Source organism: Hippopotamus amphibius, chromosome 6, assembly GCF_030028045.1.
Source record: "Hippopotamus amphibius kiboko isolate mHipAmp2 chromosome 6, mHipAmp2.hap2, whole genome shotgun sequence".
Lineage (NCBI taxonomy): Eukaryota > Metazoa > Chordata > Mammalia > Artiodactyla > Hippopotamidae > Hippopotamus > Hippopotamus amphibius.
Window position 1 is genome coordinate 152238222 of NC_080191.1, and position 20063 is coordinate 152258284.

Consider the following 20063-nt stretch of genomic DNA (forward strand, 5'->3'; position numbering starts at 1 on the left):
TGAAAAAAGGATGAAATAAAGTGTATTTCACACATTGTACTGTTTCAATTAACAGTTTTGATTGGCTGACAGTTTCTCAAAAGAAGAGTGTATCTTTTCATAAAGAAAATATGCACTAAATGACCTAATAGTATGTGTGATGCTTCAGTACTGAGTTATGCGGAACAGTTGGGCAGAGAAAAAGAGAGGGTTCATTGCAAGACTTACTCTTTACCATCTTCCCAGAAAAATAACATTAACCTAGATAACAAGCTTTTAACTTAAATCACAATTCAGCTTTACATTTTATTCTATATTTTATTTTATAAACATTCCCCCACTCATTTTGAAAGATGATATTCCCACATATAGAGTTTTCTATCTCCAAAACAAATAACAAAAGTAAGTCAGATGCTGCTGCTAGATAGAGTGTGTGATGAGTTACAGAATTCAGTATTGAATTTCACGTACATGTGCCTGAAAATCAACACTGCATTCAGAGGAGTGCACAAGGTTAAATTTATCTTATTATTTGTATCTAGATGAGCAATTATTTTCCTATTTTAACAATAATGTATATGCTGTATTAGCTTCTCTGTTACTATGAGGAAAGTACAACACACAGTATGTACCTTCTTGAATCCAAAAAAAAAAAAAAAAAACCGGAAAGAATAATATACTCTCATTTTTCATGAAAAGGCTAGAAATGAAAGCCAAAAAAAGGAACTACTTCTGAAAGCCAAGAAAAAGCCTTCACAGAATCCTATGGCAGAACTTTTTCTAAACAGAGCAGTGCTGTCTAGCTTACTCCTTCATATATCAAATATTTATAGGTATCTATTATGCCACATACTATAGACTCTGGAAATACTGAAGAGAATTTGCAGATTATTTCTGTTTTCATGAAGCTTAAACAGTCTTTGGGGGGATAAGAGTGTTTGCAAGAGACGCTTCTGATAAGAAAATAAGCTAAGAAAATGTCAAATATTACAAGTACTCTAAGGACAAATTAGGAAACTTAAAATTGAGTGCATTTTAGATTCTACCTCTAGCCAAGAAGTAGAATCAAACCAAGCACCCATCAGTGGATGAATGGCTAAACAAAATGTGGGCTGTACAAACAATGGAATATTGTTCAGCTTTTAAAAAAGAAAATTCTGACACATGCTACAACATGAATGAAACTAGAGGACATTAGGTTAAGTGAAATAAACTAGTAACATACTGACAGATACTGTATGATTCCACTTATATGTGGTACCTAGAGTACTCAAATTCATAGAGACAGAACCTAGAACAGTGGTTGCCAGGGGCTAGGTGGAAGGAGGAATAGAGAGTTCCTTAAGGGGTACAGTGTTTAACTTTTACAAGATGAAGAGTTCTGGAGATTAGCTGCACAAATCTAGAAATATACTTAATACTACTAAACTATACACTTAAAATGGTAAATTTTATATTATGTGAATTTTCCCACAATTAAAAATAAAAGTAAAGAAAATAGTATCTACTACAATTGGTTTAGTGTTTAGCAAATAAAAAAAGTTTTCCTACCATGGTTCAGACATAATATCAGTCTCTAGGGCATCAACAAAGAAGAAAGAATGTCTGCCTTCAAATTGCCAAAAGACGAACAAATCATATCCCAGTCTTAGAAAGATTTTAAAAACATACATATATAAGCATGTTGTCAACTCTAAATTTATCTACAAATGTAAGATGAAAGTATTATTGTTGGTTTCAAAATTGACTTCAGAACCTCCAGTTTTAGAGATGGTTGCAATATATTTTTAAGGTTGCTTTGAACAGAGCTTATGGTATACCCCTTAGTGCATACGCTATAAGGGTTAATGATGCTTATGTGAAGGTCCTGAAAGTAACATTGGGAGATAAGAGGATGTCACGAAAGTGTGAATTAACACAGGATTAAATTATCTATTATTGCCTGAATACACATTTGGATGGATATGTGAAGGAAGCACTTTTGCCCTTATTTCAAAGGGGATATTATCCAAGTTCACCCTTCACCCAGTTTTAATCAGCCATGCTAAATGCTCACGCCCTCTTTGGCATTACACATTAAGTTATACAGGAGAGAAATTACAATTCTAACAGAAAAATTAGACATTAATGTTTTGGCTAAAGTATAGTTGTTGTGGGATATTTTTAAAACAGGTTTGCTGAGATATAATTGACATACAATAAACTGCACATGTTTAAAGTGTACAATTTGATAACTATCACATATGTACACAAATGAAAAATGATTGCTATAATCAAGAGTGAAAATAACCATCGCTTCCCAAAGCTTCCTGGGAATTCCTCCCTTCCATCTCTCCCTACATGCACATATGCAGCAACCAATGACATTATAGATTAGTCCATTATAGATTAATTTGGGTTTTCTAGAATTTTATATAAATGAAATCATACAACATACTTTTCATATGTTTTGCTACATTCACTCAACATAATTATATTGCATCTATCAAAAGTTCATTTAAAAATTTTCTTAGTGGTATTTCATTATGTGGATATATCCCAATATGTTCCTACATTTACCTTCTAATGGACATTTAATTTGTTCCCAGTTTTTAGCTTTCAAAACTAAAGCTACTATGAACATTCACATACACACCTTGGTATGGGCATATGCTTTCATTTCTTTTAAGTACTTAGCAATGGAATGACAAAGTTGTTATTTTTTTTTTTTTTTCAAGAAAATGCCAAACTCAGCTACAAATTGGTTGCATTATTTTTCATTCCAACTCACAGCATATGAAAGGTCTACTGGCTCCATTTTCTCACCAAAACTTGAAATGGTCACAATTTTATTTTTCAGCCATTCGAATTAGTATGTGGTAGTATTTTATCACAGTTTTAATCTGCATTCCTGTAGAAACCAATGATGCTGAGCATCTTTCCATATACTTACTTGCAATAGTATGTCTTCCTTGGTGTAGTATGTATTCAAATATGTCACCCATCTTCAGAGTTATTTTATTACTTTTGATATTATAAAGCTGTCTACTTATTTTGTCACAATCTAGCAAGGCAAGATTGCTTAAGAGCAAGTCAGGGTACTGCATCAGTGATACCATGATAACTGGCTTCTCAAGGAAAGACATACAGGAGGACTTATGACTGCAGTGATCCTTAAGTAGCTGATACAGCCAGATAAAATTTAGGATGCAATCCCATTTGTGACATTCCAGAGGACTGCATGAGCTGGAGTAGTAAGAATCATTCCTTAAACTGTGAGAAATATGCTACAATTTCTCACAGACCAAGTCAGGAACCAAGAAGCTGAGCAACAAGTAGAAAGGTTTTGCATGTTCCTTATCTAGAGATTCTGTTGGTCCAATTAACAAAGTCACCAAAAAGAATCTGAATTTGAGTGAAAGGATGCCTGTTCAGAAGCATGCTTCAAATTTTTCAAAGTGTCATAGCACAGGCAATCCTACCTGACTTTTGGTATCTGATGGTTCAGATGATATTACCTGTGTTGAAAAAGAAATATACACAGACTGGACCTTTTGACAGAAATTGATACTCAGCAGAAACCTCTCAGGTTCTGGTCTAGAAATGTGCCTGATACAACTATTCATTATAGTACATTTGAAATAAAACTACTAGCTTGTTATGTGGCAATGACTGAAACTGCCCAAACTGTGGAAAGATATCAGAGGACTCTGAGGTCAGAAATATCAATTACTCTATTAAGATGTCAGAAGAGAATAGAGAAGGAAAGCCCAAGAAACTTTGCTCATATGTGAATATGTGTATATGTATAACTGATTCACTTTGCTGTGCACCAGAAACTAACCAAAATTGTAAATCAATAATCAATTATACTCCAATAAAAATTTTTTTAAAAAGAAAGTTTGCTCGTAAAACGAAAGTTGTAGTACATTCAAATTACACTGTGGGGTAGGGGGAGGATTCATGGGGAATGCAGAGCATACATGAGCAGATTGCTTTGCTGACTGCAGGGACCACCATAGAGCCCCCCAGAGTTACCCATCTCCACCACTGTGTGCCTTAAACCTTATGATTTTCTCCTAGCTGAAGAAAGAAGTTTTCCTGGTTTACTGAAACAAATGGCCAACAATCATAGGAAAGGGCATATAGTTACTAGTAATTAGTAAAATGCTAACTTAACAGCAAAGAAAAAATTTTATAAGAACCAAGTGCAAACAAAGATATACAGAAAAAAAATTCCTGTACATTGCTGATAACAGTATAGATTTTCTTAAAGCATTTGGAAAAGCATCTTGCATTGTCTATTAAATATAAAAGCTGCATACTTTAAAATCAAGCACTTTCACTCTTAGGTATGTTCCCTACAGAATCTCTTACATGTGCTCAACAGAATATATGGACAAGAATGCTCATAATGGATTTACTTGCAAATGAAAAAAATTTTAAAAACAATATTTCGAATAATGATTATCTCTGCAAAGGGAGAATGGAGGATGTGGTTCTGTAGGGTACACATAGGATCTCAAGGCTATTAGTAATTTTTTTTGAGTAGCATGGTGAATACAAAGGAAACTTATTTTAGATAATCACACATTACACATATACATTATATATGTGTTAAATACACATGCACAAAGTATATTTAATATATTCTAAAAGTCTAAAAATGGAATATTTGTATATTTTACAGGCTGAATGCTTATTTCAGAGAAGTCTCGTCTGTTAGAAAATCATACATAATCCTTATATGTAGCACTGGCTTAGATAAATCCTTCTGAACATTGATATAAATCATTTGATGAAACATTTATCTCACTTCAATAGACTAAATTGGAAGCCTGGCCTGGTTACTGACAGGCAGACATAGACTGTAAAAAGAAGTGGTCATGACACAGCCCTGTTCATCAGAGAGAAAAGACACAGAGCCACACACCAGAAAGCAGACACCAGACCCCCCAACAGGAAGTCTACTCAAGACACTGGACAAACTCCACCACAGGGGGCAGAGGGCAGAAACAAGAGGAATTATTATGACGCAGCATAGGGAAAGGAGACAGCAAATCCTATAAATTAGACAAAATGAGAAAACAAAGAAACACCATGCAGGCAAAGGAGCAGGAAAAAAACCCACAAGGCCAAATAAATGAAGAGGAAATAGGAAAATTGCTTGAAAAATAATTCAGAGTAATGACAGTAAAGATGATCCCAAATCTTGACAACAAAATAGAGAAAATACAAGAAACAGTTAATAAGGACTCAGAAGAACTAAGGAGCAAACAAACAGTAATGGACAACAAAATAACTGAAATTAAAAATACTCTAGATGGTATAAACAGCAGAATAACTGAGGCAGAAGAACAAATAAGTGAGTTGGAAGATAGAATGGGGGAAATAACTGCCATAGAGCAGGAAAAAGAAAAAAAATAAAAAGAATGGAAGACAGTCTCAGAGACCTTGGTGACAACATTAAGCACACCAACATTCGAATCACAGGCATCCCAAAAGAAGAAGAAAAAATGAAAGGGTCTGAGAAAATATTTGAAGAGGTTATAGAGGAAAACTTCCCCAACATGGGAAAAGAAATAATTAACCAACTCCAAGAAGTGCAGAGAGTCCCATACAGAATAAACCCAAGAAGAAATACACCAAGGCACATATTAATCAAACTAACGACAATTAAACACAAAGAAAAAATTATAAAAGCAGCACGAGAAAAGCAGCAAATAACATAGAAGGAAAAACCCATAAGGATAACAGCTGATCTTTCTGCAGAAACTCTGCAGGCCAGAAGGGAATGGCAGGATATATGGAAAGTCCTGAAAGTGAAAAACCTACAGCCAAGAATACTCTACCCAGTAAGAATCTCATTCAGATTTGACAGAGAAATCAAAAGCTTTACAGACAAGCAAAAGTTAAGAGAATTCAGCACCACCAAACTAGCCTTACAACAACTGCTTAAGGAGCTCTTCTAAGTAGGAAACACAAGAGAAGGAAAAGACCTACAAAAACAAACCCAAAACAATTGAGAAAATGGTAATAGGAAGATGTCAATAATCACCTTAAATGTAAATGGATTAAATGCTCCAACCAAAAGACACAGACTGGCTGAATGGATACAAAAACAAGACCCTTACATATGCTGCCTACAAGAAACCCACTTCAGACCAAGGGACACATAGAGACTGAAAGTAAAGGGATGGAAAAAGATATTCCATGCAAATGGAAGTCAAAAGAAAGCTGGAGTAGCAATACTCATATCAGACAAATTAGACTTTAAAGACTATTACAAGAGACAAGGAAGGACATTACATAATGATCAAGAGATCCATCCAAGAAGGACATATAACAATTGTAAATATCTATGCACCTAACATAGGAGCACCTCAATACATAAAGCAAATGCTAACAGCCATAAAAGGGGACATCAACAGTAACACAATAATAGTAGGAGACTTTAACACCCCACTTACATCAATGGACAGATCATCCAAACAGAAAATAAATAAAGACACACAAGCTTTAAATGACACATTAGACCATCTCAACTTAATTGATATTTATAGGACATTCCATCCCAAAACTACAGAATACACTTTCTTCTCAAAGGCACATGGAACATTCTCCAGGATAGATCACACCTTTGGTCACAAATCAAGCCTTGGTAAATTCAAGAAAACTGAAATCATATCAAGCATCTTCTCTGACCACAACTCCATGAGACTAGATATCAATTACAGGAAAAAAACGGTAAAAAATACAACCACCTGGAGGCTAAACAATACGCTATTAAACAACCAAGAAATCAGTGATGAAATCAAAGAAGAAATCAAAAAATGTCCAGAAAAAAATGACAATGAAAACACAATGACCCAAAACCTATGTGATGCAGCAAAAGCAGTTCTAAGAGGGAAGTTTATAACAATACAATCCTACCTCAAGAAACAAGAAAAATATCAAATAAACAACCTAACCTTATACCTAAAACAATTAGAGAAAGAACAAAGAAACCCCAAAGTGAGCAGAAGGAAAGAAATCATAAAGATCAGAGCAGAAATAAATGAAAAGGAAATGAAAGAAACAATAGCAAAGATCAATGAAGCTAAAAGCTGGTTCTTTGAGAAGATAAACAAAATTGATAAACCATTAGCCAGACTCATCAGGAAAAAAAGGGAGAAGATGCAAATCAACAGAATTAGACATGAAAAAGAAGTAACAACTGACACCACAGAAATACAAAAGATCATGAGAGACTACTACAAGCAACTATATGCCAATAAATTGGATAACCTGGAAGAAATGGATAAATTCTCAGAAAAATACAATCTTCCAAGACTGATCCAGGAAGAAATACAAAATATGAACACACTAATCACAAGTACGGAAATTGTGGGTGAGAATAAAATCTTGCAACAAACAAAAGCCCAGGGTCAGATGGATTCACAGGCAAATTCTATCAAACATTTAGAGAAGAGCTAACACCTATCCTTCTTAAACTCTTCCAAATTATAGCAGAAGGAGGAATACCCCCAAACCCTTCTACGAGGCCACTATCACCCTACTACCAAAACCAGGCAAAGATGTCACAAAAAAAGAAAGTTACAGGCCAATATCACTGATGAATATAGATGCAAAAATCCTCAATAAAATACTAGCTAACAGAATCCAACAGCACATTAAAAAGATTATACACCATGATCAAGTGGAGTTTATCTCTGGGATGCAAGGATTCTTCAATATACACATCAATCAATGTGATACATCATATCAACAAATTGAAGGATAAAAACCATATGATCATCTCAATAGATGCAGAAAAAGCTTTTGAGAAAATTCAACATCCATTTATGATCAAAACTCTCCAGAAAATGGGCATAGAAGGAAATTACCTCAACATAATAAAAGCCATATATGAGAAACCAAAAGCCAACATCGTTCTAAATGGGGAAAAACTGAAAGCATTCCCTCTAAGAACAGGAACAAGACAAGGGTGTCCACTCTCACCATTATTATTCAACACAGTTTTGGAAGTTTTAGCAATCAGAGACAAAAATGAAATAAAAGGAATCCAAACTGGAAAAGGAGAAGTAAAATTGTCAATCTTTGCAGATGACATGATATTATTATACATAGAAAACCCTAAAGACTCTACCAGAAAACTGCCAGCATTAATCGATGAATTTAGTAAAGTAGCAGGATACAAAATTAATGCGCAGAAATCTCTTGCATTCCTATACACTAACAACGGAAGAGCAGAAAGAGAAATTAAGGAAACTCTCCCATTTACCATTGCGACAAAAAGAATATAACACCTAGGAATAAACTTGCCTAAGAAGGCAAAAGACCTGTACACAGAAAACTTTAAGACACTGATGAAAGAAATCAAAGATGACACAAACAGATGGAGAGACATACCATGTTCTTGGATTGGAAGAATCAACATAGTGAAAATGAGTATACTACCCAAAGAAATTTACAGATTCAATGCAATCCCTGTCAAATTACCAATGGCATTTTTTCACAGAACTAGGACAAAAAATCTTATGATTTGTATGGAAATACAAAAGACCCTGAACAGCCAAAGCAATCTTGAGAAGGAAATATGGAGTTGGTGGAATTAGGCTTCCTGACTTCAAACTATACTACAAGGCCAAAGTGATCAAGACAGTATGGTACTGGCACAAAAATAGAAAGGAAGATCAATGGAACAGAATAGAGAACTCAGAGGTAAGCCCAAGCACATATGGGCACCTTATCTTTGAAAAAGGAGGCAAGAATATACAATGGACAAAAGACAGCCTCTTCAGTAAGTGGTGCTGGGAAAATTGGACAGCAACATGTGAAAGAATGAAATTAGAACACTTCCTAACACCATACACAAAAATAAATTCAAAATGGATTAAAGACCTAAATGTAAGGCCAGACATGATAAAACTCCTAGAGGAAAACATAGGCTGAACACTCTATGACATACATCAAATTAAGACCCTTTTTGACCCACCTCCTAGAATCATGGAAATAAAATCAAGAATAAACAAATGGGACCTCATGAAACTTAAAAGCTTTTGCACAGTGAAAGAAACCATAAACAAGACAAGAAAGCAACCCTCAGAATGGGAGAAAATACTTGCCGACGAAGCAATGGACAAAGGATTCATCTCCAAAATATACAAGCAGCTCATGCAGCTTAATACCAATAAAGCAAATATCCCAATCCACAAATGGGCAAAAGACCTAAATAGACATTTCTCCAAAGATGACATACAGATGGCCAACAAACACATGAAAAGATGCTCAACATCACTAATCATCAGAGAAATGCAAGTCAAAGCCACAATGAGGTATCACCTCACACGGGTCAGAATGAGCATCATCAAAACATCTAGAAACAATAAATACTGGAGAGGGTGTGGAGAAAAGGGAACTCTCCTGCACTGCTGGTGGAAATGTAAGTTGGTACAGACACTATGGAAAACAGTTTGGAGGTTCCTTAAAAAAATAAAAATAGAACTACTATATGATCCAGTAATCCCACTCCTGGGCATATACCCAGAGAAAACCATAATCCCAAAAGAAACATGTACCATAATGTTCACTGCAGCACTATTTACAATAGCCAGGACATGGCAGCAACCTAAATGCCCATCAACAAATGAATGGATAAAGAAGATGTGGCACATATATACAATGGAATATTAGCCATAAAAAGGAATGAAATGGAGCTATATGTAATGAGGTGGATAGACTTAGAGCCTGTCATACAGAGTGAAGTAAGCTAGAAAGAGAAAAACAAATACTGTACACTAACTCATATATACAGAATCTAAAAAAAAAAAAAGGTACTGATGAACCCAGTGACAAGCCAGGAATAAGGATGCAGATGCAGAGAATGGACTAGAGGACACATGGTTGGGGGGCGGGGGCAAAGGGGAAGGTGGGACGAAGTGAGATAGTAGCATAGACATATATACACTACCAACTGTAAAATAGATAGCTAGTGGGAAGTTGCTGTATAACAAAGGGAGATCAACTCGATGATGGGTGATTCCTGAGAGGGCCAGGACAGGGAGAGCAGAAGGGAGTCTCGGGAGGGAGAGGATATGGGGATATATGTATAAATACAGCTGATTCACTTTGGTGTACATCAAAAGCTGGTACAAGAGTGTAAAGCAATTATATTCCAATAAAAAGGGATGGAAAAACTAGGATAGCAGGACAAGAAGTTGAAAATATTTTCAATAAGACAAGGTATAAATCTGGGTATATGAGGATATTGGAGCAGACCAGCTCCCCAGCAGTCATGTGGAAACAAATGGAGACAGGAGAAGGGGATTCTAGTGGTCCTGAGAGCTGGGGAAGCCAGTCCAGAAGCACTCTCCACTGCAAATACGTCCACCCGACCTGGAGTGAAGAACTTGACTAGTGAATCTGAGAGCACAAACCAAAACTGATGGGTGAGCTCATGGGATCTCCGGAAAAGACTGAGCATGAATCGTGATCTGGGACTTTATAGCTATTGAAATACTCAAAGAAAAGCGTAAACCACACTGAGCTGAAACACCTGGAAGTAAGACACAAATTAAATAAAAAATAAAACAAATTGGAGGTATGAGGAAGGAAAGGCTCTGATACTATTTGAGGAGTGAATGAGAGAAGGCAGGTATCAGGAATTATGGAGATAAGGCTAACACCAATGTTTCAATACTTAGTTGTAAAGCAGTCTCTTGAGATAGAGTTTAGCATATTGGCTGCTTATTAAGGAGTGACTTTAGGATTAATACCTGTGGAAGGGGAAGGAGAAGGGAAAGAAAAGGGAGTAGGAGCAGGCACGAGGAGCAGTCATGCTACAATGATTGCACAACTAAATACAGCCTTGGCTGACCTCTGGGAGCTCGGGAGCTAGAACACCTCTTTGGAATTTTTCTGAGTTGGGTGATGTGGTCCTCGATTAGCTGAGCTAATCCCTGAAGAGGCCGATAGCTGCAGGCTTCCTTATGCCAGCACCCCAGCAATTGTAGCAAAATATTTTCATTGTTGGGGATCTGGGAAGCACATCACACCCCACAGAGATAGCTCTGGCACTATAACTCGTAATGCTATTCTGCCCCAAACTTCTAAAAGTATAAGAAAACTCACCTCACTTAAACATGAAGAACAGAAAAGGATTGCATTCAAATTCATACAAAGAAACTGTAGGAATAAAAGAAAATAATGAGAAAAATAGGTCTGCAGAAATGTAGACACACCATAAAAATGGGTCGCAATGCAGAGAAAGCCTGTAAACAAATATTTCTATAAGAGTAAACTGAGATTATGGTGAAAAAATAGAATCTATGGTGGAATAAAGTAAATCAAAATTGGAAAAAAGTTAGAAATGAGGAGAACAGGAAAGAGAGCTGAATGAGCTCAAGAAATAATTAGCAAAAAGTAATAATCAAAAAAGGATGGACTTCCCTGGTGGCTCAGTGGTTAAGAATCCGTCCGCCAATGCAGGGGGTCCAGGAAGATCCCACATGCCTCGGAGCAACTAAGCCCATGTGCCACAACTACTGAGCCTGTGCTCTTAAGCCCGCAAGCCACAACTACTGAGCCCACGTGCCACAACTACTGCATCCTGCGTGCCTGGAGCCCGTGCTCCACAACAAGAGAAGCCACCTCAATGAGAAGCCTGTGCATCTCAGTGAAGAGTAGCACCCCCCTCTGCAACTACAGAAAGCCAGTGTGCAGCAATGAAACGCAGCCAATAAATAAAAAATAAGCAAATAAATTAGGACTAAATTAGGTTAAACATAGAATGACTAGACATGATAGAAGATACTAGTGTTGAAATAGATATGGACAATATAGAAATGAAATCAGACATTAACAGAAGATACAAAGGATTCTTCAATATTGAAGAAATGAAAGAATTAGAAAATCACTATTTTACAATATCTAACAAAATAATGGAACTAGGTCAGGGGTTCTCAAAATGTGGTCTGATAAACCCTGGTAGTTCTAAGACTTTTCAGTGGAGCCACAACTTCCTCTCCTTTCCAACTGCATATCTGTATGAGGCCAGATTTTCTTCTAACACTTTAAGCAAAACAACATATTGTAACAGACTGAATATAGAAACAGACGTGAGACCCTATATTCAGAGAGATGTGAAAGAGTTTTACAAAAATGTAAAATAATGCTACATTTTTCCCTTTTTTGTTTTGGAAAATATATTTATCATAAAAATATGTTTTCATGTTAACATACACAACTAATAACAACGGACTAATAAATTTATATAAGAACACGGGACACAGCAAGTTAAGGACACACTTTCCTGTCAAGCGAGAAAATAATGTTCACAAAATTTACGATATTTTCATTCCTTAAAAAAGAAAAACTCTCCAATTTTCAAAGGATGAATGAAATACAGAATATGTTCTCTGACAACAATGCAATGTAACTGGACAACTATGACAAATGACAACTATCTCAAGTCTATTTTTTCTCAGGTAAAATGTTGTTGATCTAAATTTTTAAAAAAACAACTGAATTTTTCAATAAATTTTCATTAGTCTGCATTTTAAGTTCCTGTGTTGTTTGGGGCTTACTTGCTCTATGAAATCTAATTTTACCCAGAAAATTTTTTTCAAGTTTCTGTTATGCCAGCAAAATGTATTTCTTCCTTTAGCTTTTTATCCATAATAAATTATATCTTGGACTCAGTCAAAATGTCAAGTTAAAACAGTTGGATCAAAACTTCCTGCTTTATAACTATTTTTATTTCAGTTTTTTTCAGATAGGGAAATTGATGTTCACGCAGAAACTGCCATAGCATAAATGTAAATACAGTTTTGTCTAAAACAAAGTTTATGTTTTTTCCTCCTGTATGCTAATGTCTGACATTAATTATCAAAAATTTAATCCTGAAATTGAAGATAATTTTCCCTTACCTTCCTCACAGATTATCATTTGAGTAAATTGAGGCCATGTATGTAAAAACTTTTGTAATCTGTAAATAGTATGCCAGTGTATATCAATTTCTTTATTATTATTATTATAACATTCATTCCATTTGAACTTGTTAGATTAACACTATTCTTTTACAGCTTAATCAGCTTCCTTGGCCTGCTGCTGAAGATGTTTCCCATTTTATGTTTTCATCTCATTTTTTTCATTCATCCTTGATATATCTTCTGAAAGAGTTCTTTTATGCTTATTTCAGATGCTACCCAACATTTTAAATTTTAATTGTCTACTCAGGAATCCTCCTATTTGCTTGAACAATGGTAAAAATGTTTTTTCATCTGAGAAGTCCTTACTCTAACTTTACATTTAGTCACATGTGAGTTATAAAAACATAGGGACAGTATGACTGTGAGTAGGGAAAACTTAGTTTCCTGTATTTCTCATTTACACTCACACTACTACACACACACAACATTTCTGACAGTAGATGTGCAAGGGGTTTTTCCACGCCAAGCAATTCTCAGTGACACCAGCTGAGTGCCCTCAACTTTAACTTAATTCTGACATCTACCTGGAGATAGTGTCAGATCTCATAGGTTAAGGGCTCAGTCCCACAAGACTGCCCTCACTTCAGAAGCCAATCACAAGTAGTAGGTCCCCAATTTACCCACAACTGTCTAACTGTCCTATAACTCAGAGGTTTCTAGGAACTCTTCCCTTTTGGATTTATTTGCTAAACAGTTCACGGAACTTAGGAAAACACTTATTTACATTTACCAGCTTATTACATAATAACGGGTATGATAAAGAATACAGATGAATAGCCAGATAAGGAGGTACAAAGGGTGAGGTCTGGAAGAGTTCCAAGTGCAGGAGCAGTTGGGTGCATCACCTTTCCGGAACATGGATGTGTTCACCACCCTGCAAGTTCTCCAAATCCTATACTACTGGGATTTGCATGAAGGCTTCATCAAGTAGGTATCATCAATTGTTAACTGCATTTCCAGCTCCTCTGCCCTCTCTAGAGAACGGGGCGGGGGTGGGGGTGGGGGGATTGCTGAAAGTTCCAGCAATCATGGCTTGGTCTTTCTGATGACCAGCTTCCAGCCAGGAGCTCACTCAGAGTCACATCATTAGAACAAAGGCACTGCTATCACCCAGGAAATTTCAAGGGATTTAGGAACTCCATGCCAAAGAAACAAGTGTCAAAGACCAGATATTAGAACAAAAGATGCTCCTACTACTCTTATCTCATCAAAGAAAATTACAAGGACTTTAAGAGTTCTGTGCCAGAGATACTTTTTTCTATCATCTCACATACGACTAAATAAAAATTCTGTATAATTATCTTTATCTTCTTTCTGAAATACATTTGATGTGATTTCAAACCATGTGAACTAAAGTAGACTTTCACTTATGACTTGGTTGATAAGATGTACCCTCATGCTATAAACACTAGAAAACGGGACAAAATACATGAAGCAACTGTTTTCTGACATTGAACAACAGTCAGTGCAGGACCATAACCTCTGAGAGTTGGGGAAATATAATGATGAAGCCAATGGTTTCACAAAGCTTTCCACCTGGAGGGAAATGCCAGCAAGGTTTACCAGGTAAGGAATGGAACACTAAGAGGAGGAAGGCTACCACTGAGTTAAGGAGCCAGAGATCAGAGTTCAGGGAGGTTTATACTGAAGGCAGTTTTAAATTGAAGCAAAGAGAAATTTTTAAAAACTGAGAAAAAAAGTAAACAAAGCCTCATGGGACAGTATCAAGTGGTTATAAAATGAGCATTTAGTTTTTCTGAAAGGGGAGACAAAAGAAATACCCCGAAAAATGGTGACTAAAATTTTTTCAACACTGATGAAAGTCATGAACTAAGAACCCAAGAAAATTATAAAACAACAAATAGGATAAACAAACAAACCAACAACAACAAACCCAAAGCAGATCATATCATAATTAAACTGCAGAAAAAACAGTTAGGAAAGTATCATAAAAGCATCCAGACAAAAAAGACACAGTATGCACAGAGGAACAAAGATAAGAATGATGCCAGGATTCCTAGCAGAAACTTTGCAAGCTAAAAACAAATTCTATGTCCAACAAAAATACCCTTCACAAATGAAGGTGAACCAAGACCTTTTCAGACAAACAAAAACAGAGGATTTGTCACCATCAGACCTCTGTTATAAGATATATAAAAACTTCTTTGGGCTGAAGGAAAATGATACCAGATGGAAACTGGGATTTGCAAAAAGAAATGAACATTTCCAGAAATGGCAATTATGTAAGCAAATGTACAATAGTTTTCTCTCCCTTTTAAACATTTATTTGAAAGATAATTAAATGTTTAAAGCTAAAATAATAGCAATGTATTATAGGGCTTATGACATTTGTAGAACTGAAATATATAACAATAGCACAAAAGATAAGAATCATGCTATTAAAATTACACTGTTTAATGTGCAGTTGTACATAAATAACTTGTGTTATTGATGGGAATTTAAAATGATATACCCATTTGGCAAATGTGTGGTAATTTCTTACAAAACTAATCATTATCTTACCTTATGACTCAGAAATTCCATTCCCTGGTATTTTTCCAAATAAATTAAACCACTCAAAGAAATTTACATGTACACCAATATTCATAAATGTATTCATAGTAGTCCAAATATGAAAATTATCCTGTCCTCCTATGTGCCCATCAATAGGAAAATGGATTTTTAAAAAAACACTGATATATTCATACATATTCATTCATGGAGTACCACACAGCAATAAAAGGGAACAAACTCCACACAACAACATGGCTGCATCTCAGGAACATCATGCTGAGCAAAAGAAAACAAAGAGCACACGTTGTACGATTTCACTTATATGCAGTTCCAGAACAGCAAAACTAATCCATGCTGAAAATACATCAGAACATTTGTTGCTTCTGCCACTCAAGAAGTTACCATCAAGTTTTCTACTCAGGTATAAAAGAGGCAAAAGAGAAGTGGGATGTTTTGTGTCAATACCTGAGAAAAGAAAGCAATATTAGAAAGTTGAGAAAGTCCGTCTGTTTCCTTTTATACAAGCACAAAGTGACTCTGTAAACTGATTTCTCTCAACCTAGCTTAGATCTATAGAAATCTTCATTTCTTAGACCATTGCTTCCTACTGTCCACAATGTGTTTTCCTTTTTCCCCTGCTAAATTACTTCTCCTTTGTCCCATGGACTTAGTTATTACATCCACTGTTGTCTCAAATCATATTTTGAATATCTCTGGTGGAGTTACATAAGTATAAACAATTTTCTGTGTCCTATATGGCTTGAGAAGTGGTACTACGTAACACCATTCTTTTCTCCATCCTCAGTGCCAGCAGAGTGCCAACACAGATATCTGTTAAATGAATGATTTTGTGACTATATTTTTTAAGGTCTATTAGAGTTTCTTTGACATAGATTTTTTTTTTTTTTATTAATGGCAGGATCAACATTGAATTTGTTCCATTATACAAGGAACATATTTCTATGGTGAAATTTGTCCCTATCCTACTCTTTATAGTCATGCTTCACACATTGAAAAACTGACACACTGACATATTGAGAAAAAAATGTTTTAAAGAGATTACAGATATTTCAAGGGAATGAAAGTTTTATTTTTGGTAATTTGGAGGAATGTTAATTTTTATCTGAATTTTCTAGATAATGTTTTTACATGTCTTCTCTTTTTTTTTTTTTTGGCACACGGGCTTAGTTGCTCTGCGGCATGTGGGATCTTCCTGGAGCAGGGATCGAACTCATGTCCTCTGCATTGGCAGGCAGATTCCCAACCACTGCGCCACCTAGGAAGCCCTACATGTCTTCTCTTTATGTTTTTTAACATAACAGAAATATATCAGAAGACAAGTTTATTTAATAGAATTATTTGATAATGCCACCACAAATAATTTATTGTAGTTTACTGATGAGGCAATTGATTAATCAGTTCAAGACTGCAGAGTTACAGAGTAGCTTCTTCCTTTAATGGTTTAAAAAGTCTAGCAATTCAGATCTGAAAGGATTTAATGGCTCACCTAAGAAGATCTCTTTATTTCAAAGATCAAGAAGAGGAGGCACAGAAAAGTTGACAACTTAAATTCTGTGGCTACTGAGAGGAGGAGCCAGCTCTGAAACTAGCTCATTTGTAACTGAAGTCAATTTCATTTCTTTAGCAAGGAAAAAAAATCTCAGCAAGGAAATCTTCTCTATTCCATTCAAAATATTGATGAAAGAGTAGCATGTGTTTCTCTAAGGCTAAGGTTGCCAAGCCTGGATGCACATTAGTCACTGGAGGAGGCTTAACAAAGTATCACAGTTGAGCCCCAGTCCCCAGAGATTCTTTATTAATTGGCCTCTGAAGGCACCCGCCCATGTATTAATATTACAATGTGCACTTGGGGTTGAGAGATAAGGCAATATTCAATTTTCTTTTTTCAAGTCATAAATATTTTCTTATCCTCTTATTATTTTATACTTTGGAATATTCACTTTTTAGTTGGCAGTTAGACAATATAATGAGTCGTTAATAAAGAGCATATTTGATTTTAATATTTCAGAATTTATGTATTAAAAATTATCACAATGTTTCAGTTAATTAATTATGGCAGTCTAGGGACTGGGTATGGCTAGCATCTACCTAAAAATTTTATTATACATATCATTTTTCTGTGGGTATTCCTAGTAGCATGTATTACTAGAAGCATGAACGGACCAAAATCGAGCCTCATCTACATTATATTACACATTGTTATAACAGGGTTGTGGTATGCCGAATTACAGCTAATATCTATATTAATATATATAAATATGTCATGTAACTCAGTAAGCTCTGACATTTTTAAGTATAAAGTTGAAATGCCATTCAGATTTTAAAAAACATCAATATTTAAACTAATACTCTATTTCCAAAATGCCATTAAAGGCAACAATATTTTTAAATATATTTATGTAACATTTTATGCTGCCTTTTATTAAACTGATAGCAAAATTAGAAATGACATATTTCTGTTTCCAGCAGTGATTTGAAGTATCATCCCATATTTAAATTAGAGTAAGTTATTCATATTAGCAGCCTAAGTTGGTCTGCAACTATAAACTATCATTGAATGATCTAATAACATCACAACACTTAACAGAATATACAATCCAACTGAGACTAGTAATAACAGCTGTACCTCATGGAAATACTAATGATGTACACTAACCTCCAAGATACATTCAGGGCTCCTTCCTCATTCCAACTTTAAAGGCAAGATGCTCTATCAACGGAAAGATGGGGTTCTCAAGGCCACAGGGATGACCACCATCGCAGGCCAGTGGGATGAGGAAAAGTAACAACACTGGGAAAATGTTATCTGGGAAATAGTATCAGGATGATCAGTTCCTTCTAGGGTGACATTTAAAGATTGGTTTGTAAATTTCTTGAATGGTTCAATGTTCTTAGTGACCTAGTTGGCCCTATGAGAATGGTGGCAATCTTTGTGACAGTGGCATCACACAAAAGCACAGGCAGGTCTTGAGACAGAAAAAAATACACCTGATTAACCACTGGTTCAACTTCTAACTATTGCTCTTGCCAAAACATTTTGATTACAAATCGCCATGTGACTTTTCTCACTGTTTTCAGATAAGAAGAAATAGCAACATATAAAAATAAATGCTAAAAAGCTGCCAATCTTCCTTCTCAAAAGAGAGTTAATCCCATGTAGGTTCACTGATTGTAACAAATGTAACATCCGGTGTGGGATATTGATAGTGGGGGAGGTTTTGCAGGTGGGAGGACAGGAGATCTATGGTCACAGTCTGTATTTTCCACTTAATTTTGCTATGAACCTAACAGTTTATTTCCAGACAGAGTAAGAATTAACAAGACTGAGCCATATTTACTGAGCCTGGACAGCCAGCGTTCTCTTCAGGAAGTATGAGAAGGAAAGAAAACTATAGTTTGAGTTGCCCTTTATTTGACAATCTCAGTTGGTGAGAAAGAAAACTAAAATAGTGATTCTCAGTTTTCACTCTGCTTCAGATTGCCTGGGAAAGTTTTGAAAAGACATATGCTAAGATCCAAATTAACAACTCAGATGCAGTTGTTCTGGAATATGGAGAAGGCACTATGTTTTTTTGTTTTTGTTTTTGTTTTTGTTTTTTTACAGCTCCCTAGGTTACTCTATACAAAGCTAATCGGTCATCACTTCAGCCTTGAGGGCAAAAAAAAAAAAAAAAAACCTCACTCATACTCAATTTTGTATCATAAGGAAATTTTCCTGATGGCTTATAAATTATCCTGGTCTTTTCTCCAAACCCAAATCCAAAAAAATGCTCATCAGTGAAGAACTCACCTACAAGAAAGATGAATAATCTTAAAGGATTTCTCATGGAATTGATTTACAAAGAGTACAAGAGAAAAAGAAAAGAAAAACAAATGTTAGAAGATTAACACTCAAAAGTAAATTATTGTGAAAAATGATGAAATTTCTGAGCCTCTTTAATGAAACAATTTTTAGAAAACTCTACGAAGACATTATACAGAAGCTTAGTGAAGACATGGCAAGATCATAGAAACAAAGAAATAATAACCATCACCTTTACCTACATAATTATCTCACCAAAATCCTTTCCTCTGATCCCAAACTCCCCTGATATCCAAATCCTTCCCAATTTCAAGATGAGTCCTATTTGGTTTCAGTGTCCTGATCATCTTTTTACTATATTTCTAGTAAGCTAATGGTGAATGTTGTGATTTAAACTTGGGAGAGCCATTCTCATATTTGCTATTCAACACTAGTGTTCTGAACATTTTGAGTTTTCTCAAGCGAGAACAATTCCAAATTAATGATCCTTTCTTCCTCAAATTGAAAACAACTTTAACGATATTGCAATGCTCACACAACACTGTAACTGCAAAAAACACTCACCAACTCAGCTCAAATCACATATAAAAATTCATTTTTCACTGAAACCAACTTGAATATTTTGAAGAGATTCTACATTTATCAAGCCAATAATAAAAAATCTATTTGAAGAAGTGTTCAATTTCCAATTTCTTGTAGTGTATTGTGTTGACATTTCTAAGGGAAAATGAATATCTGGAAGACTGCTGTTCTCTATTAATCAAAAAATAGACGGA